The sequence below is a fragment of the Suricata suricatta genome, chromosome 6 (assembly GCF_006229205.1).
Source record: "Suricata suricatta isolate VVHF042 chromosome 6, meerkat_22Aug2017_6uvM2_HiC, whole genome shotgun sequence".
Lineage (NCBI taxonomy): Eukaryota > Metazoa > Chordata > Mammalia > Carnivora > Herpestidae > Suricata > Suricata suricatta.
In genome coordinates this window covers 42,434,443-42,455,401 of record NC_043705.1, presented here as the reverse complement: position 1 = coordinate 42,455,401, position 20,959 = coordinate 42,434,443, and the positions used below count along the sequence as shown (strand labels likewise).

Here is a 20,959-nt window from a genome sequence, read left to right as displayed (position 1 = left end):
AAAATGTTATTATGAAACTCATTAAAAAAATACATTTATAGTACTGCATTTATTGTAAAAAACCCATATTTAAATATTGCAAAGTTCAAACCCATGTTGTTTAAGGGTCAACAGTAGTTGTATATTTTTGTTAAAACATACATAAAATAGATACATATATATGTTTTTTAAAGAGTACACTTATGTACTTTTTAAAAATGTTTTTAATTTATTTTTGAGAGACATAGAGAGACAGTGCGAGCAGGGGAGGGTTAGAGAGAGAGGGAGACGTAGAATCTGAAATAGGCTCTAGGCTCTGAGCTAGCCACCAGCACAGAGCCCAAAGCGGGACTCGAACCCACAAACCACAAGAACATGACCTGAGCTGAAGCCGGATGCTTAACCAACTGAGCCATCCAGGTGCCCCAAAATAGATACGTATATTAAAATTTTAATGGGTTTTCTTTGTATCACCTAAAATCACCTTGAAGACCACACCTGGGAAACCACACTGCTTGTCTACAAAGATAAGCCCAGCAGCATACGTGGTGATACAGGGCACAGGAACCAACATAATCAATAAGAAATTCCTATGGATGGGAAATGGCTGATAAATACCAAATCCTGCCTGGAGAAACTGCATGCATTTTCCTAGTTCTGCTTGCAGATACAGCCTAGAAGTAAAGACCTTAAGAGCACAGTTAGCGATGGTCTTGGGCTCTATGCCATTACCCACCAAAAGAAATTCCTATGGATGGGAAATGGCTGATAAATACCAAATCCTGCCTGGAGAAACTGCATGCATTTTCCTAGTTCTGCTTGCAGATACAGCCTAGAAGTAAAGACCTTAAGAGCACAGTTAGCGATGGTCTTGGGCTCTATGCCATTACCCACCAAAAGAAATCAGAATTTCTCAGAGACATGGCTGTCAGGCCCAGAGCTGAGTAGGTAAGATGAGCCTGCAGCCTCTTGGTAGGCAGAAAGTAAGAAAGAAAGTAAGTAAATATACACATACATACATTTATATATACGTACATAAAATAGGGGCCTATCAAAAAGACTTAAAAGAGCCATCTTACAGGGGTTGATACTTGCCAAATCTGGGGTAAATCTGAGCACAAAAATAATTAAGGAATCATAGGGGTGCTTGGGTGGCTCAATTGTTTGAGCATCTGACTCTTGATATTGGCTTGGATAGCAGTCTTGAGGTCAAGACATCAAGCCACATGCCAGGCTCCATGCTGGGTGTGGAGCCTGCTGGGATTCTCTCCCTCTCTCTCTCTCTCTCTCTCTCTCTCTCTGTGTGTGTCTCTGTCTTTAAAAATAAATAGACTTAAAAAATAATTAAAGAATTCTAGATTAGCTATTCTCAAAGTGTGAGGGGGAACTCTGCAGTGTACCTTTGACCCTTTGAAGGGGGATGAGAGGCCAACACTATTTTAGTAATAATACCAAGAACATTATTTGCCTCTTTCACTTCCATTATTTAGTGAATGTACAGTGGAATTTTCCAGAGGCTACATGTATGTGATAATAGCAACTGACCAAATAAAGAAACAGAGATGAAAAAAATCTAGCTGTCTTTTATTAAGTTAGACATCAGGGAGATTTGTAAAATGTAAAGGAATGCTACTCTTTTCTCTAAATGATTCTGTTTGGGAAAGTATTATTATTTCTGATCAAAAACATGTTTTTTGGTGGGTCACCTAGGTGGCTTAGTCAGTTAAGCATCTAACTCTTGATTTCAGCTCAAGTCATGATCTCATGGTCCTGAGATTGAGCCCCGCAGTAGGCTCTGCCCTGGGTGTGAAGCCTGCTTAAAAGTCTTTCTCTTCCTTTCCCTCTGCCCCTCCTGGGGCATGTGCTCTCTCTCTCTCTCTCTCTCTCTTGCTCTCTCTCTCTCTCTCAAAAGAATAAATAAATATTCTTTATGTAAACAAAAATATTTTCTATATGTAATAGATCTACTAGTTTTAATTTTAAAGAATATTAAAATAATTAAAAATTTGGTTTCAGTTTCACTATAATTAATACATATCTCATAAACAAAGTTCTTTCAATAATTGCGAAGAGTTAAAGGGATCCTGAGACCAAAATGCTTGAGAACTAGTCTACTAGAAAAAAAAAAAGGAATCCGTAAAGTCAAACCACTAAAAGGGATGGATAAGTAAATAAACTGGGAGAGATAGATGAAAGGGCTCTTGCTTACCACAGTGCTGAACAGTAAATGTATACAAGTGCCAGAGCTGAAATACGATCATTTTGTAAACGTAAGATAAAGACGAGCTCTGGTAAGCATCCATAACGGAAGAGGATTTTGGTTTTGTTTTTATTTGGAAATAATTTCCCTTTCTGCTTACACATCTGAAAGTTGAACGTTACAAGATGGTTTATTAAAAGATTATTGGGTTAAGAATTATAAAGTTTCTAAATTGGTACCTATAAATATTGTCATCCTATGGTCTTAGTGACCCTGTAGGTACGGCCCTTGACAGGTGCATAGGCAGGTGACACCAAGGCTCCTGAAGAATGAAACAGTGGACTTAAGCATCTCTCCTTTTCCAGACCAGTGCTCCTTCCCTAATGTATCCTCAATGGTCAGGGCAGATATTTCAGCAGCCTTTAATTTTTAAATTGTGGAGCTTCAAAACTCATAATATATCTATCACAATGGAGGCAGGATTTTCTTCTACCATTACGAAATTAAAGGTGGAGGCCTATACTGTTTGTGATCCATAAGCACATATAACCCTTGGTGATATTTCCAACCATCTACTTCCAGTCTAATATTTCTCACAGGTGGGACAGTATAAGGAGACACTAATGCATTCGGAGGTGACTTTGGGGTAAAAAAAGAGGTTGGGTTGAGGGAGGAGCCTCATCACTGAGACAGCTATCCTTCCTATAAATAAGCAAGACAGAGACTTTTTTGATGCCTGACAAGAGTCCCTGGCTTGAAGAAATGGTGGTAAGATGGCCAAGGTTAAAATCCTCTCTGTCTGACTCATGTCTGGCCCTTTACCCCAGTGGCAGTGATCAGTGCAACCAGGTGATTATTCTAAATCAGTTTGTCTGGTGATATATAAAAGTAAGGTACATGAAAGTAAGGGTTACTGAAAAGACAAGAACCTCATGCTCCATTAGTTAGATTTGGGGACTTTTAACATTATGCTGAAGCATTAAACTGGAAAAAAAAAAAACCTTAGTGAAGAGTACTACGAATTCTTAAGCTGAAAGTCATTTTCACATATGACTTAAGGGATTATTTGACCAAAGTTACTTAGATGTAGAATCTGCTTATTAAGAGCCTGCTATGTTAGGAAGTATTTAGGTGTCTTCCATATATTATCTCTTGTCCTTAAAACATCTTTTATAGCTGAGGGAAGAAAGGCACTGGATGATTAGCTTACCCAAATATACACAGTCAATTAAAGTAGTACAGCTAGAATTTGAATCTGAGCATTTTTACTAACTTCCACCCTTAAGCATTTCCCATTTAAGATTTTAAAATTAGCATTTACAAAGTTTACATACAGTATCATTACAGATATCCAATTAAAAACTAACATTTTATTCATAATCATAAGCTATTATTTTCCTACAGTGATCAAATGAGAAATTTCTGCTTGAAAATGTGATGATTCTATAATTTGACATATTCTACATATATTTATATGAGCATAGATGACTATCTCAGCAGGTCTCAGCAGGCAATGCTTTTTTAAAAAACCAATTAAAGAGGCCTTCCAGATAAGCTCTCAGAATTTTTAAAATGGCCAACTAGTTCAATGGATTACCTAAAATCTTATTAGCGTCTCCATACTTACAGGTTTCCCATAAGGAATCTCTGTTTCTATCTTAGAAAATCCAAAATTAACTTTGTTTAAATCTAACTTCATTAATTTTTAAAAGCCACAAACAATCTGTAAAAGTGAGGTCTGAAAGTACATATGAAGAATACAATAATTTAAGAAAAAAGGATATACCTAATGCAAATTTGTGCTTGTGTTTTCCGTTTAGACAATAAGCTCTTATCTATTGTTCCCTAACAATCTTATATGTAAACAAAACCTTGAAGTTCTAAAAGTATGTTATTTAGCCAACAAATATATATTGAATAATCTGTTATGTTAATCTAGGATGACTTACAATCAAAAGTTAAATAGATTTTCTGAGTGCATTCCCCAATCAAGCATGTGGGTCCTAGATGTCTAGTATTTCACTGCATTTACTTCGTATTAATGTGGAAGTCAAACATTTTTGTGTAAAAATCATTTATTTTCCAAACCATAAGGAATTTTCAACCCTCAGAAAAAGTACAAAGGAGGTAATCATTAAAAAAAAATTCAAATGATAGATTCATGACTATTTAGTCCATGAACAAATAAAAGAGATGCAGTCATTTCAGATTTTGATTGATGTGTAGGAAATCAGTTTTTGAAAGTATTTTTTTCACCTAATACATTCTATGATTCTTTGTTAGAAATTGTAAGGCTAAATTACCTCCAATGTTTAGAGTATATTTATAATTGATAATTAAAAAAAATTTTTTTAATGTTTACTTTTGAAGGAAAGAGAGACAGGGCATTAGCAGAGGAAGAGCAGGGAGAGAGGGACACAGAATCCAGGCTCTAGCAGGCTCTAGACCCTGAGCGGTCAGCACGGAGCCCATTGCGGGGCTCAAACTCACAAACTGTGAGATTATGACCTGAGCCAAGTTGGATGCTTAACTGACTGAACCACTCAGAAGGCCCTATAATTGATAATTTTAACATTTACCAAAATAACACAAGAAAGCTAACATTCAGTGATCCTACTATCGCTATGTCTGGATCATGTCATATAGTTAAAACATCTTAAATACACAAGCAAAGGAAGGAAAGGAATGAAGGGGAGTGATAACATTTTTAGCTAAATTTGGGGTGCCCGAGTAGTTCAGTTGGTTAAGCCTCCCACTCTTGATTTTGATTCAGGTCATGATTTAATAGTCATGAGATCAAGCCCCTCAAGCCTGCTTGAGACTCTCTCTCCCTCCCCACCCCTGCCTCCTTCCCTCCTTCCTTATGCCCCTCCCCCACTCATGCTTACACTGTCTCTGTGAAAATAAATAAATAAATAGATAGATAGATAAATACATAAATAAAAGGAAAGAAAGTAATTTTTAGCTAAATTACATATGCTTTAAGATATATCATATGGAAATGCCAGTGAGGAAATTTATGACGGAAAACTCTTCATTTTATTTTTAGTGACAATCACTATATAAAGCAAGCAAATTCCAATCTGGTACACCCTTAAAATAAAAAGGAATAATATTTTCTCCTCTCCAAATGAGCACACACTCAAGTATAGTATAAATCAATATAATTAAGTACTGTATTTGATTTTCACTTTGAGAGTCTAAGTTGAACAAATGGAGTTATCAATAGGGAGGTAAAGAGAGAAACTGAAGGAATAAACAAACAGTGACAAATATTACCAAATTCAGAGAATTAGAAAATTATGTCACTTATAAAGCTTGGGCCTAGCCAAACTTTATTTTCATATTTGAAATGTAGAGATATGACTGATTATTTGATTGATTTCTACATCCAAATAGTTTTATAGAAATTGGGTGGCACTTGGTCATTTTATCAAAGATGATAAAAGAGTCAAGGATTGCACTATTAGCTACTGATACTAATTCACAGACTATATGCCAGTTTTAAATATGGCTGATTCAGTGAAAATAAATTGAGTACATTTTGTGGTGCATTAGTCTTAATTTTTTAAAATGTGTATTTATTTATTAATCCATGAAATTAGTAATACCCTTCATTAATCTGTTTAATTTAGTTACCATTAGCCACCACTTATCATTAATGAATAGAAATACATTTTGATATAGAAAACATCATATAATCACCTAATGAACTCTGACACTCATCAGCTTAACAGGAACTATACCAGTATTTGTGAACCAGATTCCCGAGTATAATAGCAGGCTCAGCTGTTAGGAAGTTGAGAGGTCAAAAATTTTTCAAACTCTTTTCTTTCAAATCTTCAGTAGAGGCTGAATTTATGAAACTGTTCAAAGCAGAGCTTCTATAGTTGAGGCAGGGGTCCTTTTCTCCCTTCTCCTTCCCTGAAGGCAACCTACTCACATTCCTGGAGCTCCAAGGAGACCTGTGAAGATCTTGGATTCAGACTCAGTATCACACTTTTCAGACTATGAAATGCATTCCAGAACATGTAATGGTTCCCTAAACAAAATCAAGACCTTATGAATGGCAGAAAGACCATCATGTATTTTGCTTCTTTCTCTACCTCATCTGTCACAGAATTATCCAACAATCTGTCACAAACTCCTGAATAATCAGGTGACAGACAATGCAGGATTTTCCCTGCAATTTCTACAGCCCAAGGAAACACACGGCCTACTTCACATGTGCAGCTATGATTTAAGGCTAAGGCCTATGACTTAAGGTTCTGCTTCCAGTGTTTAGACAGGAAGAGTTCACCGAGAAATCACTCACTCATTTGGGAGCAAGAAGTCCTTAGGAAGAGATAAAAATGTCTGTATAGAAAAGACAGAGAAACAACTCTTGGATTCACAGGTCCTCAAGGAAGCAGGCCTTGACTGGAAAGGCATTCTCAACTATATCCTTCAGCTCCTCAAACCTTAGAAGATTCAGTGAAGCGGATGAAACTGAGGTAGTCTGAGGCCAAGCTGAGCAATGAAAAGAGTCAGGAAAGAAAAATATAAAGAAATTCAAGTAAGAGCAACGTATTTGTAGTATCCCATTATTTTAGTCATTAGTTTTAACTTTCTCTACAATAAAACTTTACCTTGGCTAATAACTAATAAAACTGGATGATATAAATTTTACTTATGTTCTCTGCTTCAGTCCTCTGGCAGAAAGGCATGCTAAATAAATTGTGACTTTACAAAGGAAGGCTATAGAAGCATCAAAAGGAAAGGTTGGTCCTATTTGGCTTGTGAAGGTTGCAATTAAGAGCATTCATCCTGCTATTTTCCCCTACTTACTTCTTATTTTCCACTGATGTTCAAAAAGGTTAAGACTATAGTCACAAACAGAGAAGACCTGCAAAATGGTAATCTTACTTTAAGATGGGTATATCCAAATATATTGTGCATTAAAACAGACTACATCTACTGAAAAGTGGACTTGGTAAATATGTATCAGGATATTTATCTACAAAAGAATTAAATAATCCATCTTAAAAATTTTCATTCTTAGTAATAAGTGACAAAACATCTTTCCTACTTCTTTATAAGATTCCAGAGATCACATATTTTAGTTTATTTTTATTTATTTTGAGAGAGAGAGAGAGCAAGCATGGGAAGAGCAGAGAGGGAGGGAGAGAGAATCCCAAGCAGGATTCATGCTGTCAGCTCAGAACCTACTATGGGGCTCCGATTCATAAACCCATGAAATCATGACCTGAGCCGAAATCAAAAGTTGAACACTGAAAACTGACTGAGCCACCCAGGCACCCCTATTTTAGTCTAATTTTGCAATATATCAATAACATTATGTTCCTCTGGTTTATTAATTGTAGCTGACTCATTTAGGAGATGAACAGAATCATATTTACTGAGCAACAATTATGTGCATGGCATTTATTAGACACTTTTATTTTCTTGTTTAATTCTCACAACCATCTTTATTTTTATCACTGAGTAAACTAAAGCTCAAAGAAAATATTATGGATGAGAAAAGATGTGCTTTCAATTAAGTCTAATTTCCACACAGAAAACTACACCAGTAGAGTCACCTTTTAGACTACAAAACTGGATGTGTTGATATCATCCACATATAACCAAGTTCATACTGCCTCCCTTATTTTTTCCTGCTTCCTTTAACAATCCAGTTTATAACCACTTTGCATATACTTCCTACAATCTCCCTTTGTTTTGAGAACTAAGAGCAACCCAACTATTGTGTGACAATAGCACCACCTATTGGCTGCAAAGAGATTGGAATAATCTAAAACTATCTGCTTTCTTATCCTTCAGAAAGACTAATGCATAATTTGAGTTCTCCTTTTCTTCTGACTTTTATTACATCTACTTGAAAAAAAATTCAGCTGAGTGAAGTCTACTTGAAAACAATTTTTCCCTCATATGTATACATACTTTTTTCTCCATCTCTCCTTTAAAAACCTGTAGAGTTACTGCATCTCTTTTGATTCTATTGCTAACCAGTATGCTTTTGCTAATGTGCAGCAATTCACATGAACTTGGATGAAAAGGGATGTGAATTATTATGGAAAACTGAACTACCACTTACAACACAATTTCAATGGAAAGTGTGCTGAATTTAAACAAGCTGCTTACATAGAACTTTTGGAATTCAAGTAATTTGTAGATTGGAAACTTGTTATAATACTAAAACATATAGAAGCATTAAGACTTTGACTGTCGCTTCCAAGGCAAATAAAGGAATAGAATGCTAATACAAACCAAAGCTGCAAATATTTCTCTCCCTCTTCAGAGTTGATAAACATCTGCCTGGTACTATGGAATTTGGATCTTGCCCTACACATAGAACACTCAAATATTTGTTGATAATAATAAGGTCCATTGCTATTTTGCAGTGGCTCATAAAAGTTACACCAATGATACAGGAGGGAACAGCTCCCATTATTTTGACTGTTATCTCTATGACAAAAACTACTAGGACATCTATAACTCTAATCGCTTAATGAGCTCTAGACATGAACTTTTATTTAAAGCAATGCTTTACTGGGATGTCCTTATGCTTCTGTGACAGAGTTCTGTATCTTCCTATAATCTGTCCTTAATATCCAATCCTTAAAGTCCTAACTTTATGGTAAGCCCTGTAAGTTCCCATTTGAGGAAATTTTGTGCTATAGCAGGAGAAACATGTAAGATTGCTCAGACAAATTGGTCATTGTAAAGTCACTTTTGTTGCTGGTACCAATCAAATAGCAAAGTGTTTTTGTCCCTTGGTCTGTGCCCTGCATCTGTTTTAGAAATTGTTCCTCAAATCCTAATTTGACTCCAATTTTTTAAGACAGGCAAAGACCATCACTGTTCATAAAGAGTATCACTAACTGTTATTACCTGCCTAGACAGAGGCTATTCTTGGTAGAAAGACAGACCCTATTCCTATACTCTGAGACCTGTCTGTGGTCTAATGCTGATGTCCAGAGCTCCTCAGTGTTAACTATATTCTTGCCTTGCAAATCATCTACCTAGCACTATTTTATTGGCTCCCCAACATTTGAAAAACTATGATCTTGCCTGTTTCATCAGTAGTTATGATATCCATCTCTTCCTATCCTCCACTGCTTTTCCTTTCAAATTTCTGAAATCTTTTGATAGTACTATCATTTTAGTCATTTCCTAATTTAAAAACTTCAGTTATTTTTATAATATGAATATATTTAATGCTACATTTTTATGGTTAGGTTGACAAATATGTTTTATATCACACATGACCCAAAAATTTGGAATTTAACTTTTTAAAAAAAATTATTTATTTATCTTGAGAGAGAAAGAATGCGAGCAGGGGAGGGACAGAGAGAATCCCAAGCAGTAACTGTGCTTTTAGTGCAGAGTCCTACGTGGAGCTTGATCTCAAGAACTATAAGATCATGGCCTGAGTGGAGATCAAGAGTCAGACACTGAGCCACTTAGTTTCCATGGAAGTTGACTTTTAATAAAGTACAAGGTGGGGCACCTGGTGGCTCCGTCAGTTAAGCATCTGACTCTTGATTTGGCTTTGGGTCATGATCTCACCTTTCCTGGGTTGGAGTCCTGCGCTGGGCTCTGTACTGACAGCAGGGACCCTGCTTGGGATTCTTTCTCTCCCCCTCTCTTTCTGCCCCTTCCCCACTCATGCAAACACACGTGTGTGCATGTTCTCTCTCTCAAAATAAATAAATATACTTTAAAAAATAATAAAATATAAGGTCTAAATGGCACAGGCATTTGTGCCAGATGGGCAGGTGTCTTACTGCACCAGGGCCTGGGCTAGCCACACAAACTGCTGCTGCTGCTGCTGACTGACTTGTTGGCAAGGTCCTTGGCCGTCTCTGTAGCTGCCAGTGCCTTCTCCTTTGCCTCCTCCTTGGCTTCCTTGGCTGTCTCACCAAGGGTTTTGGAAGGGGTCTCACTGTGCACCTCAACCAAGATGTACTGAAAGCCCTTCACAGTCTTAGCCACACTACTTTTGAACTGGGCAAGGCCAAATTTCTGGCAAAAGAAGAAAAGGGGAAGGATTGTGGATAGTTCTAGGGACACCAAATAAGCCAGAGACCCAGGCTTCCCCATAGATTTTGGTTCAGTTGCTTTCATCAAAATTTACATAGTAAATACATAGTTCTTCTGCTGGGCATTGTTGTGGTCTGGTTCTGCTGTTCCACAACAGAATCCTCGAGGATGTACACTGAGTAAACAACATTGGCAGGAAACACTCGCTGGACCCAGAGGGGCCACTCTGTTGGTCTCCGTCAGGAGATGCTAGGATAGGAGCTTCCGGTCAGGGGGCACCTCCAGGTGCACTGTGTCTTCTGTCAAGACATGTTTCCTACAGGGATCTGGGTGCTGTTGCCACAAGGCCATGGACACTTGGTCCCCAGGAACTCCGGAGCACGCTCTGGCCCAGGAAAAACTTCCCCTGCACCCCAGCAGGGATGACTCGGCACCCACACTGCATCTGGAATGCACAGCCAGGGCCAGGGTTCCCTGCACACCACACAGGCTCGCAGGTCACTCACCTCTGCACCCACGCGGCAGCCGCCGCCTGGAGTTGTCAGCCACAAGTGAAAAGTTTTTTTTTAATGTTTATTTATTTTTGAGAGACAGAGAGACAGAGCGTGAGGGCAGAGAGAGAAGGAGACACAGACTCTGAAGCAGGCTCCAGGCTCTGAGCAGTCAGCACAGAGCCTGATGCGGGGTTTGAACTCACTCACAAATGGTGAGATCATGACCTGAGCTGAAGTCAGCCGCTTACCCAACTGAGCCACCCAAGTGCCCTTAAAACTATTTTTTAAAACTACACATTGACTTTACTACTAGTTCCCTCCTCAACAGTGCCAATCTTCCAACACCAAAAATATACTCAGATTTGTTCCTTTTATTTTAATGTTTGCACCACCACTCCCATCCAGGCCCCTCTTATTTCATGTTTATATTAATGAAAAACCTTGCTAACCATACGGTATTCTGATGCCTTTTCTTTATGTGTAGAAATCTTTTCTTTGGGGAACCATTCACTATTTCATTTCGTGTGATCCTCCTCTGTGCATTGATATTGGCAGGGCGGGGATGGGCCTGAGCGGGAGGCTATTACCCTCTATCTGGAAATAGGAATGCAAACTAAATTTGGTCATAATATTACAAACCTTTAACCACAAAAACTGTATGAGGAATGGGCACATGACGCCAGCTCGGCCAATCGGCATTTCCCTACAGATTTGCAGGAGCATCCAGGAAAGACTCTCAAGCTCTATGGTCATAAGTTATAAAGACCACATAGACCTCAAACTGCTGGGGCCATTGTATAGAAAACCTATCTATGAATGAAACTAATTTGGAGGTAGGTAGAACCGGGTAACAGATAAAACATATTCTTATGATATTGAGCAGTTGAATTTAATTCAATTTCTGTTCAGTTATATTTTCTAAAACTTCTATTTGTTAAGGTAGGCTAAGCTGTGGTAGCAAATGGACTCTAAAAATTAAGAAGCTTAAATGAGAGATATATTTCTTCCTTATGTAAGAATTGTGGGTAGGTACTCAGGTAGGCCAGCTCTTCCCACACAGTCATTTGAGGATTCAGACTCAAGGCTATCAGCTGTCTTCAACAGTTGCCTTTCAGCGTTTCCCTGAGCACCGTCATTTCATTCAGCCAGAAAGAAGAAAGAACACTGAGAAACAAAGGGAGATTTTTACTGGTTAGGCCAGGAAGTGACTCACATCACTTCCAGTTACAATGCACTACAGGAAACCTGGTCATATAGACACACCTAATTTTAAAGGAAACTCCTAGCTTTTGTCCAGGAGAAGTAGAAGGTGTATTTTTGTAGAAAGCTAGCAGTCTTTACAAATATACTCCTGGATAAATCTAAATCAACAAAAACAGTGAATGCCAGGCCATATCATATTGGCTCCAGAAAGAGGGCTACCAAATTAAAAATCTGGTACAGTGCTATTGTAAAAAATACTTTAGAAAAACATCAAATCTATCAAAAGATGTTGTCAGCAACACTTGTTAACTATGTTGTGTAAAGTCTATAAAAACTATGGTAGAAGTCACATCAGATTTCAGTACTAAGAATAATAGAAAAATAACAAGTATCATTTTTCTCTTAGAGGACTAAGAAAGATTCCTAACAGTGACCCAGTGTTACAGAGGGTGTAGGAAAATTAAGAAGTTCTTATACTGTTAGGAATGTGAATTAACTGCTATGAATTGTGTTACCAACTGTTTTCATCTCTGGATTACTGAGAAGCTAGGAGTGTGGCCAAAATTACCTCTAGTGGGGCAATTAACGAGATTTTTGTACTTTCTTTACTGATTTAAAATATATATATTTTTTTTAATGTTTATTTATTTTTGAGAGACAGAGAAATAGAACACAAGTGGAGATGGGGCAGAGAAAGAGGGAGACCAAAATCCAAAGGAGGCTCCAGGCTCTAAGCTGTCACCACAGAGCCTGATGCAGGGCTCAAACCCACTAACTGTGAGATCATGACCTGAGCCAAAGCTGGATGCTTAACCAAGTGACCCACTCAGATGCCTCAAGAAATGTGTATTTTTTAAAGAATAAAATCAAAATGAGACTATGTTTCTTTTTGGAAAACAAAACAAAAAAATAGTCCTATTCGTTCACAATAGTTTTTTACATGATGGATCTCACAGCCATTGAGAAGTTCTGAGCAGAAGGCTGTTCCTTTTTGAGTTGGCTGCCACAAAGCTCAGAGTTGCATTTGCAGTCCACTCTGAGAAAATGTGCAGGTAATTGCAGTTTACATTACAGCCTCATATGTGGGTCCACTTTTCCCTCACCCTGATTTGACCTGTCCCATTCACTGCAATTTTCTACCTCTATCTTTGAGTCTTCAACCTCATATCTCTTCGGAAGAAGGAAGATAATGATTTCATTGTATCACAACTCTACCACTCTTTCTATACAAAACTTACAATTCCATAAATCATATATTTTTCTTAAAAAGAAAATCCAGATTCTTCATCTTAGTGTTTAGTCATTTTAAAAAACACAAAACTTTGAAACACATGTTAAAAATCCAATAAATATTTATTTATATAAGCACAGGTACATATATGCACACTGAGTGCCTAGGTCAAACACTGCTCTATACATGGGAGAAAAGAAAGAAGGCTCAAGCTGGTCACAGTCTGGTTCGGTGGTCCCAGTATTTTTTTTTTTTAATGATGACTCGCTACAGACAATGTAATGGCCTCACATTCCCAGAGGCATACCAAAATGTATGCTACATACACTTTGTAGCATGACAGCAACAACTTCATCTCTGATCTGAGACACACTGGTGGTCTTGGGGGTCAGATGGTGAAGAAACACTACAATACAGAGAGGTAAGTATAAGAGAGAAAATGCTATCTGCTGTGATACCACAAAGGAAAAAGTAAGGGATCCAGAATTGTGGAGTATAAAGAAATGCAAAACTGTCTGTAAGAGCCATTCACCAAACAGGAGCTATGCAAGTAAAAAAGGAAGAAAACAGAGGTTTCAGAGATCATTCCAGAAAATGGAAAAATTAAAAAGACAAATGACTTTTACACAGGAAAGATGGTGAATTATTTCTAGGCACTTGAATATATGCTACTTTAAACAGTATGTCACCTTTATGGCAACAATGAAAAATCAGCTAATCCACAGGATAGCATTTTTAGATAAATGAAGTCAATTGCTTTGAAAAGCAATTGCCAGTCTTACCATTTTAATAAAAGTAATTTTAAAATAACTCAGGGTTTTTTTTTTTACCCTTGCCTAGTAAACAAACACCCTTTGTGTACTCACTTTCTCTTTGGATCTCCTGCTAATTATAAGTAAGAAACATAGTATACTGTACTTTATCCTAAGTAGGTCCTACTGAGATTGGCTCTCTGACTTTTTAAAGATCCCACCACATCACAATAACTTAGTTATTTCTTACTTCCAATCAGTGTTACTGCTTCTAACTAATGTGTATCAGCTTTATCCTAACATGATTTTCATGTAGAAAATTAGAAGGAAAATTGGCAGGGAAAGAAATATTATTTAGCTTGCTGAATCCCTAAACTATTTTTGCACAATATACTAAGTCAGTAGCTCTGGTCTGAGGATAGCTGCATTCTCAACGACATTCATTTTTTTTTTTAACATCCTATTTATTTTTGGAAGTGTGCAAGTGGGGGAGGGACAGAGAATGAGGGAGACAGGATCTGAAGCAAGCTCTGTTCAGACAGGACAGGCTGACAGGCTGAACCATGAGATCATGACCTGAGCCAAAGTCAGACACTCACTTGACTCCACCCAGGTACCCCTGTACAACATTCAAAGTACATAAATTTTGTGATTTTTTAAATCCCACACTACCTTGAAAAGATTTTGTTGGGTTTTGTTTCAGTTAATTCCCAGGCAAGATTTCTGGACCTCTTAAGCTGTGATAAGCCTTACTAGAGACCTGTCATTTGGGGTACAGTGAAGGAGAAAAGGGTCAACTGGTATAAGTTTTCAAATTTAGACTTTTGTCATTCTCTAAACAAAAGTGGGTATTTTTCATCCTAACTCCCTCGTATGAGTTTATTAATTTTTTAATTTACATCCAAGTTATATACTTAGCATATAGTGTGACAATGATTTCAAGAGTAGATTCCTTAATGCCCCTTACCCAATTAGCCCATTCCCCCTCCCACAACCCCTCCAGAAACCCTCTGTCCTCCATATTTAAGAGTCTCTTATGTTTTTGTCCCCCTCCCTGCTTTTATATTGTTTTGCTTCTTTTCCCTTATGTTCATCTGTTTTGTATCCTAAAGTGCTCATATGAGTGAAGTCATATATTTGTCTTCCTCTGACTAATTTCACTTAGCATGATACCTTCTAGTTCCATCCATGTAGTTGCAAATGGCAAGATTTAATTCTTTTTGATTGCTGAGTAATACTCCATTGTGTGTGTGTGTGTGTGTGTGTGTGTGTATGTATGTATGTATATATGTGTGTGTGTGTGTATATATATATATATATATACACCATATCTTCTTTATCCATTCATCCATTGATGGCCATTTGGGCTCTCTCCATACCTTGGCTATTGTTGATAGTGCTGCTATAAACATTGGGGTATATGTGTTCCTTTGAAACAGCATACCTGTATCCCTTGGATAAATACCTAGTCAGAGTTTAATTCAAAATGTATGACTCTACCTCACATTCATGAGGATAGCTCTTATAAAAGAAAAACAAAAACAAACCAAAAAATCACTAAATATGTACAAATGAGACAAGTGTTAATAAGATGTGGATAAATTAGAACCCATGTGCACTGTTGCTGGGAGTATGAAATGGTGCAGCTGCTATGGAAAACAATTTGGTAGTCTTCAAAATAGTTAAAAACAGAATTGTCATTGTGATCACGCAATTCCACTTCTGGCATATGACCAGAAGAACTGAAAAGCAGGGTCTCAAAGAAACATTAGTACACTCACATTCACAGTAGCATTACTCACAACATCCAAAAGTGGAAACAACTCAAATGTCCAGTGACAGACAAATGGATAAACAAAAGTGGTATACAGATATGATGGAAGATTATTCAGACTTAAACAGGAAGAAAATTCTGACACATGTCACAACATGGAAAAACCTTGGTAACATCATGCTAAGTGAAATAAGCCAGTTACAGAAAGCCAAAAAGACAAATACTGTATGATTCTGCTTATATGAGGTACTTAGAGCAGTCAAATTCATAGAAATTGAAAATAAAATGGTGGCTGCCAGGGGCTGAAGAGGGAGGAGGAGAACTGGAAGTTGCTGAGCTTCAGTTTTCCAACATGAAGAGTTCTGGGGACTTAGGTGCACAGTAAGGTGAATGTGCCTAATTCTACCGAAATTTGTATTTAAAAATGGTTAAGATGGTGAATTTATACTTCGTGCCATTTATTATATAAGTAAATATTTACATATATACATATAATTTATAGATTTTGTAAGCTTGGGAGATCCTACTAGAAGAGCTCATCAACAAGCCAATCCTTAACACTCTTAGACTTACTCTTTCACCACTTGTTCAAAGATTTTCTGCATTAGGTTAAAAAAATTCCTCATACAATGTTGTGACTAGACAAGGGTGAGGATTGCACAAAAATGTGAATGTACTGAACCCCACCATACGGTATACTTTAAATTGGTTTATTTTATGTTATATGAGTTTTACCTCAATTAACCAAAAAAATCCTCATATACATTTGGCATTTAAAGATCCCCAGGATAGGCCTACAGCATGAAGAGTGTGGCTAGTTTCTCTAACAGCAACTGCATTAATACCTCATACAAGTCTGACGACACAGGAAGGAATAAATTACTACCACCAGCACTACCACCATAGACTAAAACTATATATAAAGTCAATAAGCCTGTGATTTGAGGCACCTCCCACCTGGAAAACTTCTCATTTATCAGGCCTGCAGGATCAAAGAGATTAAAGAGATAGTGGAATCAGATCTTGGAAAGCCCAAGAATGTCACTACAGGTACATAGACTTTTTCCTTGACCCAATAGAGGGTCACTGGCAAATTTAACAATGCAGCAGATTAACAGGTTCAGGGATGTTTTTTAAAAGAATCACTTTGGTGGCCACTTTGAGGGTGAAGTGGAAGACAGGAATAGATAATCCACAATAATCCAAAGAGAGATTTATAAGGTGGAATAGGTTAAACTGTGGGATCAAATAGATACAGGATTTAAGGCATGGTGCCCAGTGTTCTCCTTATTTCTTTTAATCTCCACTTAGAAGCTTAATATTATTATTCTTATTTTACAGGTGAAGAAACACGGGCTTGTCCCAAAATAAACTTAAGTCAAGATCACACAATTAGTTGGTAGGGAAAGTGGAATTTTAATTTGGTTTATATGACTTCAAAGCCTGTGCATGTACATTTTCCACTACCCTCTGGTGTCAACCAATATACAACCAAAATAGTTAAAATGTTTTATATAACAAAAATGTGAATACTTCCCATTAACAGCACAGTTAGCCCTCATGGAGGCTAATAAAAATCCATGTTTTATTCCCTAAATAATTTTTAAGTACTTGATGAGATACTAAATTATATGTACTAAAGCCAATTTTTACCTGGAAGTAATTTTTTTTAAATACAGTCTTATTAAAGTAAACTCTTTACACCAAGTAAGGCTGAACTTATTTAAAAAATTTTACTATGTCCTCTTGTGATCTAATTATACCATTTTAAATAAAAGGTTACATGAATATATTGACTCAAATAGTATATAATTAGCCATAACCCACAGGAATATATTTGGTCTTTAAAGCTGCCACATTTGGGAGATTAATGAATATTGATTTGTAATATACCTTGGCTTCCACAGATGACAGGGATGGATGGTTTTACCATGTATGTTGTGTCAGAAACAACTTGAGACACAACCACAAAACCTGACAAAATGGATCCAGTTGTGAGTGTGGTTCTGTCACCATTCACCTCTCAAATTACCCATTCTAATCCATTGTTGTCAAACTTTGATGCTGTAAGACTCTCAAAGATGGTATTTTGTACTGCCTGATTGCTTCTAGCAGAAAGATGAGTAATAACTAAAGCACAAATCAGAATGTAGTATGACATTTCTCTATTATAATCCCAAGGAAAAAAAACATATGTTTTTGGCAGAAAGTCTTATTGAGGGGTTAGGATTAAATTTATTAAAATTTATTTGATGTTTATTTTTGAGAAAGAGAGCCTGGGTACAAGTGGGGGAGGGGCAGAGAGATGGGGAGACAGAATCTGAAGCAGACTCTAGGTTCTCATCTGTCAGCAGAGTCTGATGTGGGGCTTGAATTCATGTAACTATGAAGTCATGACCTGAGCTGAAGTTGGCCACTTAACTGACTGAGCCACCTGGGTGCCCCAACGGTTAGGATTAAAATCAACTTTATGGAGACTGGGAAATAAGGTGATCAGCCTAGATATAATGGCTTCAAGACAGTTAGTTGTCTGGGAGATAGCTTTTGACAACTCTAACTTCTCAGTGCAAATTATCAAGCACTTCCATTACCCCATCCTTAGGTAAACTTGCTTATTCAACAAGCATCTTAATTTTATAACTCTAATGCCTCATTCTTCACTTCACATAAAAACAAAAACTATCTATGCCTTTGAAGCTGTTCAAGGTAACCTACCTGATTAAAGAGCATCCACATTTTAAACTCAATCTCCCTTTCAAAAAGTTTAATATGGGTAAGCAACAACCTCAGAATACAAAAATAATTTGACAACTGAGTTATTTGCCAAGAAATGATATGAATATTGATGTTTTTTTTCTAGATTTAAAATGGATAAAGAAGCAAATGTATCTCCTCAGTGAAAGCCATCTAATTTTGAAACTTCCCAAATTATACGAAGAAGGAAGAGTCAAGGGAATGAATTTGGGAGCAGGAGGAAGATGGATAAATTTTTAAACTCAGTTCCAGTACATATTAGCATTAAAAAAAAATCAGACACTAGGTCTTATTCAGAGACACACTTAAATTTGTGATATGAAAGAGAAATGAATTCATTAGTCAACTATAAGAAGGCAATTTTAAAGGAAAAAATATGAAAAGACACAAGTCTCTCTTGATTTTTTTCACTTCATGTTTAATAAATTACTTTGGAAGTAAATTTTCTCTGTACTTTTATTCTATCTGCCATGAAGTAAGGATGATAAAATCATTGGTAAATGGCTAGAAACGCTTTCACCATAGTGACAGTATACAGTCTTAGACGAAGGATACTTAAGCTAACTTTAGGCATTCAAAGCATCACCAAAATACTCCATTTTACCCTCTTTTAACTTTCCCAGCCTTAAATATCTCAGCAGAGAACCCTACTTGGATGAGATATCATCTTTGGATTAGTTGGGTTGATTCATTTCTAGGTGGTGGGCTCTTTGGCAGGTTATAATCCTACCTGACAAAGATAAGACTGCCATGTTTAAAAAATATGAAACTTCAGAGAGAAGAGAGGAAAATGGTACTGCAACATTAAGGTCCACAGGCAGTGTGCAACAGCACAGTTCAGAAATGGCTGAGGTCAATCCTCATCTCTAACAGTTAAGGTACTAATTTTATAGGTCCGTACAAATAGATAAGATAACCTTGGAATGCTTTGACACCAGCTAAACTGAAAAACAAGAGTTGAATAAACCTTTTTTTTTTTTTTTTTTACTGCATAGGCAAGTCATTAAGAACACAGACTATGGAAAGAGACTTGCTAGCTCTGAAATTTATCAGCTTATATTCTTTAGTATTATGTAACTTCTTTGTATCCCACTTTTCCTACATATAAAATAGGGATATAAGATAAAATATGATCACTGGATAAAATTAGATAGTATATATAAACTGCTAAGAATAGTGCCTGGTACTTGGTAAGTATTACATGTATTAGCTATTACTATTATTATAAATTATTCTCTAGATTGTCATTTAAAGGTCATACTACAAATTAAACAGAGGGTTTAATACTGAATTTAGAGAACATTCAGGTTATCACATGAGGCATCAAAACAAAAGCAACATAGAGATTTGTACAGTGCTCTTTCTAGGGGGCTGTGAGGCTGCTGGGAGTAGAAGGAACAACGTAAGTCAGGTTCTGAACACAGAGTATAAGGTTATGTTTCAGAACTGGCAGTTTTGCTGCTAACAGGGAAGGGTGGGCAAGGGAATCCTGAAACTCAATGTTCAGATGAGCTAGCATCCTGCACTGTAGCTGTACTTCTACCTGAAAAGTTCTAGCGACTTCAGGATCAAAGAAACAATTCCAGAAGTTGGTAGAAAGGTCAAAGGGGAAATAATTGTGGAAGTGGGGAGAGGGAAACAAATGCAATTTAAAGCTAGTTAACATTGGTAGCCACATTACATTCCCAAGCACAAGGAGTCCTCTCCTATCTGGGCTGCAATTAAAGTACAAAGCAGAGCAGAGAAGACCATCATGTTGTCCACCCTCAATCCTCAAAGTGTGGACTGAGTGTGAATGGCTTTTTTTGCCACGCATGCTAGAGGGATGCTCACTCTATTTTGGTTTTATGAATTTCTTAGCTACAGGTGATCTTGAATTGTGGTGAATTCTGTTTCCTTCACACAACACACATCCAGATGGTCTTTCAGAAGAAACGTTGTAATACATAAGAAAATAAATAGCAAAATGGTTATCAAAGACTATGATTAAATAGCAAGTGTGAGGAGTCAAAATGCGCAGAGAAGCCCACAAAACAGTCCCTGGCACCTGGAAAAAACAAACCTTATACTCTTGGGGTGCCTTATTTAAAGTTTACTATTTCAGAAATAAAGTGACATGAGTGGATTATAAAAATAACCCTGGATTGGGAAAGGTTGTTCTATGGATAAGAGGGAACACAGAAACTTTAAAGAAAAGGCTTGTATAATTTTCTTCATAAAAATAAAATCCTGGAGGGTGCTGCGGTGGCTCAGTGGGTTAAGCATCCCACTTCAGCTCAGGTCATGATCTCAGGGTTAGTGAGGTCAAGCCCCACATTGGGCTCTGTGCTGACAGCTCAGAGCCTGGAGCCTGCTTTGGATTCTGTGTCTCTCTCTCCCTCTGCCCCTCCTCCACTCACACTCTGTCTCTCCATCTCTCAGAATTGAATAAACGTTAAAAAAATAAATAAATAAAATCCTGAGAAGCAAAAAAAAAAAACAACAAAAACATTAAACAAAGTCAAAAGTCCACGTGAAAAAAATGGAGGA

The 20,959-nt window shown here is 37.1% G+C and overlaps 1 protein-coding gene and 1 pseudogene across 1 annotated transcript in view; both read right to left on the bottom strand.

Moving 5' to 3' along the window:
• The window catches only part of NDUFAF2 (NADH:ubiquinone oxidoreductase complex assembly factor 2), a 159,768-nt gene that overhangs the window by 65,302 nt on the left and 73,507 nt on the right, over positions 1 to 20,959 (bottom strand). The window lies entirely within an intron of this gene.
• Positions 9,963 to 10,667, bottom strand: LOC115293999 (annotated as a pseudogene).